General features: G+C 39.6%; 1 non-coding gene across 1 annotated transcript; it reads left to right on the forward strand.

The window, feature by feature from the left end:
• Positions 1-4,989: 4,989 nt before the first annotated feature.
• LOC131643153 (small nucleolar RNA R71) lies at positions 4,990-5,096 on the forward strand. Its single transcript, XR_009296140.1, has one exon. It is a non-coding gene; the product is annotated as a small nucleolar RNA R71 (small nucleolar RNA).
• The last annotated feature ends 299 nt before the right edge of the window (positions 5,097-5,395 follow it).

A 5,395-nucleotide genomic window follows, 5' to 3' on the forward strand; every position in this document is an offset into this window, starting at 1 on the left:
GAATGACAGTGTGTTATTATGCTTCCTATTTCTTCCTCGGGTACACAACGTCTAAAGATTCCATCGGGGCCTCTTTTGAAAAGGAGCGGGTCGTCCCAATAGTAATGTTTTAGGTCATGGAAAAATTTCTTCTTCTGTTGGTAACTTAGATCAGGAGGAAGTACACCAGCAGCTAGGTAATTTACGAAGTCTGCATACCAAGGTGTGTCAGAGCGGACTAAAGCTACTTCTGCAAAGTTATTGGTTTCAGTGATTGGATGGTATGGTTCTAATTCGTTAGCTTCTAACTGAGCGATGAGTCTTTCGTAAGGGAAATCTGTAAACACAAGCTTCTCAATCAAATGGTTTTGATGAAGACAACATGGATATCTAACTATCAAGAAAGGATGAGAAAAAGATTCAAAGAGCATTCAATCCAAGTCTCAATATAGCATCAAGTTTCTTAAAACAAAGACTTTTGGACTTAAGGTATAAACATGTTATTATCTTGATAAAATAGTGCTCAAAATACATACAATATTGCATAAAGTTACTAAGTCCTCTCTCTAGAAAATCTTGACATTTTAGAAGTCTTAAGAAACATTTTTTTTATGTCTTCCTTCAGTGTAACCGGTTACGGTTATAGGCGTAACCGGTTACGGTCACGCAGCCAGACTTCCTTTTTCTACTGGTTTTCTTTTTCTTTCCAGCGTAACCGATTACGGTTCTTGGTGTAACCGGTTACGAAAACGCATTTTCAAATTTTCTTTTTATAACGGTACAGCGTAACCGGTTACGGCTATTCTCGTAACCCGTTACGGCTGAAACAGTAGCATTTCTTCATTCTTTTTCAGTGCAAACGAGTCAGATTTTATTTCATTCAAACATTGCATCTTTTCACATAATCTTATCCTTTCCTAAGGGTGTTAAGGCATTATATATACTCTCACTTTCAGATATCATATTCACCTCTTTCACTTTGCAATTATATACATTTATTCTCTCAAATTTCACACCAAGTGCTCTTTAATATTCAAACTTTCACATTGATATTTTTTCTGCATTAAGTGTTCCATACATGTCCAGAAAAAATTCATATCATTGATCATAAACATTGAGCACTATACTATCATTGATAATTGCTTGAAAGGGAAGATCAATCAAGTGATTGATACATTGTTCTACTATTTAAACTCTTATACAAAATCAAATACTTGTTGTATTCTTGTTATCCAGGATTGTTGGAAACAAGTTAGACACTTTGAGAGGATTGTTCTCATAAGTGGTCTTAGTGAAAAATCCAAGAGGATTGTTCTTGGTCCAAGAGGATTGTTCTTGGTGTTTGGTTAGGCTTGTACAAGATACCAACTATATTGAAATCTCTTACTGCGTAAGGGGACTGGAGTACTCTCGGTTTGTGAGGGGAACCAGGATATATCCTTGTGTCATTTATTTTTCTGCACTTTACATCTTTTAGTAACATTACCATAAACCAGAAAAATAATCACTTTACACCATAAAACCGAAAAAGTTATAAAGTACCTAATTCACCCCCCCTCTTAGGCATATCTGATACTTACAAAATCATCGTCAATTTGTACTTGTTCGGGTTTCAGATTTTCCAGTCGAGAGAGATGATCTGCTACGACATTTTCAGTTCCCTTTTTATCTTTAATTTCTAAGTCGAACTCTTGTAATAACAGGATCCATCTTAACAGTCTCGGTTTGGCGTCCTTCTTGGTTAAGAGGTACCTAATAGCGGCGTGGTTAGTGTATATGATTATTTTGGCTCCTACCAAGTAAGAACGGAACTTATCTAACGCGAATACAACAGCTAATAATTCTTTTTCTATCGTGGCGTAATTCATTTGAGCTTCGTCTAGGGTTCTACTCGCATAGTATATGACATGTAGTTTCTTATGTTTTCTTTGCCCTAGAACGGCTCCTACAGCATAATCGCTTGTGTCACACATTATTTTGAAAGGTTCATTCCAGTCGGGAGGTTGCATAATCGGCGCAGATATTAATGCTTGTTTAAGCGTACGGAATGCTTCAGTGCATTTATCGTTAAAAATGAATTCGGCGTCTTTCATCAGTAATTCGGTTAAGGGTTTGGTTATTTTAGAGAAATCCTTAATGAAACGTCGGTAAAAACCAGCGTGTCCTAGAAAACTCCTTATTTCTCTAACTGTTTTGGGAGGTTGAAGGTTTTCGATAATTTCGATTTTAGCTTTATCCACTTCGATCTCTCTATCGGATACGATGTGTCCAAGTACGATTCCCTGTCGAACCATGAAGTGGCATTTTTCCCAATTAAGGACTAGGTTAACGCTTTTGCATCGTTTAAGTACCAATTCAAGGTTTTCTAAACATGTTTCAAAACTTCCTCCACAGACAGAGAAGTCGTCCATAAAGACCTCCATTATTCCATCCAGGAAGTCGGCAAATATTGCCATCATGCATCTCTGGAAGGTTGCGGGTGCATTGCAAAGTCCAAAAGGCATTCGTCTATAAGCGAATGTACCATAAGGACAGGTAAACGTGGTCTTTTCTTGGTCGTCAGGGTGGATAGGAATTTGGAAAAATCCAGAGTATCCATCTAGATAACAAAAATGTGAGTGTTTAGCCAGGCGCTCGAGCATTTGATCTATGAATGGTAAAGGGAAATGGTCTTTTCGGGTGGCTTTGTTTAGCTTCCTATAGTCAATGCACATTCTCCATCCAGTTTGGGTACGTTGTGCTACAGATTCGCCTTTTGTGTTAGTGATTATAGTAACTCCTCCTTTCTTTGGTACAACATGAACATGACTAACCCATTTACTATCGGATATTGGATATATGATTCCGGCTTCTAGCAGTTTTTGGATTTCCTTTTTAACCACATCGCTCATGATAGGATTTATTCGCCTTTGATGTTCCCTAGAGGTTTTACAATCTTCTTCGAGCATAATGCGGTGCATACAGAGGGAAGGACTTATTCCTTTCAGATCTGATTTGTTATATCCTAGAGCGGTTGGGTATTTTCTTAGGACAGTGAGTAATTTTTTAGTCACGGTCTGTCCTAAATTGGCGTTAACTATAACCGGTCGGTTATGTTCTTCGTCTAGGAATTCGTACCTAAGGTCAGTAGGTAGTGTTTTAAGTTCTATAGCAGGTTTCTTAGGCCCAGGTATAGGATCAGGAGTTAATGCTAAACATTCACTCAGGTGGTTATCTTGATATTCCCCACGCCAGTTGTCATCTTCAAATATTGGCGGTATAGGAATCCTTAAGATCTCGGTTTCCTTATGTGGTTCGGATTTTATTTCATTTACACACTCATCGATTATGTCGGCAGAGCAGCATGTGTCAATTATAGAAGGTGCTTTTAGGAATTGGGAAAGAATAAATTCTATTTTCTCTTCTCCTACTTCGAAGGTAAGCTTTCCTCGCTTGACGTCAATAATTGCACCAGCGGTTGCTAAGAATGGTCTTCCTAATATGATCGGGATGTTAGAATCTTCTTGGATATCCATTATGATGAAGTCAGTTGGGATGTAGAATTGGCCTACACGAACAAGGATATTTTCTAACACTCCTACAGGTTATTTAACTGAACGGTCGGCTAGTTGAAGAGACATTCTCGTTGCCTTAAGCTCGCCCAGATTTAGCTTCTTACAGGTTGAAAGAGGCATCAAACTAACACTGGATCCTAAGTCGCACAAGGCTTTCTCTATAATAGTCTTTCCTATTACGCAGGGTATAGAAAAGCTACCAGGATCTTTCAGTTTGGGAGGCATGTTATTTTGGATGATAGCGCTACATTCAGCGGTAAGTGTTACAGTTTCGTTATCCTCGAGTTTCTTTTTGTTCGATAGAATTTCTTTCAAGAATTTAGCGTACGAAGGCATTTCGGTTATGGCTTCTGTGAACGGTATGGTTATGTTTAATTGTTTCAGAAGTTCTACAAATTTTTTAAATTGCGCTTCGGTTTTTGATTTAGCTAATCTTTGAGGGTAAGGAATTGGTGGCTTATAAGGTGGTGGCGGAACGTAAGGTTTTTCTTTTTCAGGTTTCACTTCGTTGTTGTTCTCATTGGTCTTAGCAGTTTGATCATCAGTTGATGTCTTTTGGGTTTCCTTTGGCTCTTGTTGTGACATGGGTGCGTTTTGAGTTCTAGGATCGATAGGTCCATCGTAGTTCGTTCCACTTCGTAGTGTTATCGCGTTCGCATGTCCTTTAGGATTAGGTTGTGGTTGAGCAGGAAACGTGCCAGCAGGGGCAGCAGTAGGTGCTTGTTGTTGGGCTACTTGTGAAATTTGAGTTTCTAACATTTTGTTATGTGTAGCTAAGGCATCTACTTTGTTCGATAATTGTTTTAGTTGCTCGCTATTGTGGATGTTTTGATTTAGGAAGTCCTTATTGGTTTGTTGTTGGGAAGCTATAAAGTTTTCCATCATGATTTCTAGATTCGACTTCCTAGTGGCGTTTTGAGCAACTACAGGCGCTTTTTGATAGCCAGGTGGGACAGCAGGTGCTTGTCCAGGCGCGTACAACGCGTTGTTGTTCTTATACGAAAAGTTCGGATGGTTTTTCCATTCCAGGGTTGTACGTGTTAGAATAAGGGTTTCCTTGAGCATAGTTTACTTGATCAGATGGGATTCCAGTCAAGAGTTGGCATTCGGCAACTGCGTGTCCAGTTAATCCACAAATCTCGCAGTTAGGTGCTACGGCAGCAGCGGTGGATGAAGAGTGATGGTTAAGTTTTCGATCTTTTGAGTTAAAGCGTCTACTTTAGCGTTAACGCGGTCTATACCACTTATTTCGTACATTCCTCCTTTGGTTTGGGTCTTCTCTAGAGCGGCTCGTTCTCCACCCCATTGGTAATGGTTTTGTGCCATGTTCTCTATGAGGTTGTATGCTTCATCATGGGGTTTGTCCATTAGTGCTCCGCCAGCAGCGGCATCTATAGTCATTTTAGTGTTATAAAGTAGACCATCATAGAAATTATGGATGATCAGCCATGGTTCGAGTCCATGATGAGGGCATAGTCTAAGCATGTCCTTGTATCGTTCCCAAGCTTCGAAGAGTGATTCGTTATCTTTCTGGGTAAATCCGTTGATTTGACCTCTTAGCATAGCGGTTTTGCTAGGCGGAAAGTATCTTGCTAAGAATACTCTCTTCAATTCGTCCCATGTAGTTATGGAATTAGAAGGTAGGGATTGAAGCCACGCTCTAGCTCTACGGAACTAACATTGTTAGCTTTGACAGTGTCGGCATATTGCACGAACACAGATAAATGGAGGTTGGGGTCGTCTGTAGGGCTTCCAGAGAATTGATTATATTGAACAGCTTGTACCAACGAAGGTTTCAGTTCAAAATTGTTCGCCTCAATCGCAGGTGGTGCGATACTTGAGTGCGGTTCAGCGCGTGAAGG

This window comes from Vicia villosa, unplaced genomic scaffold, assembly GCF_029867415.1.
Source record: "Vicia villosa cultivar HV-30 ecotype Madison, WI unplaced genomic scaffold, Vvil1.0 scaffold7, whole genome shotgun sequence".
NCBI classification, from domain to species: Eukaryota; Viridiplantae; Streptophyta; class Magnoliopsida; order Fabales; family Fabaceae; genus Vicia; species Vicia villosa.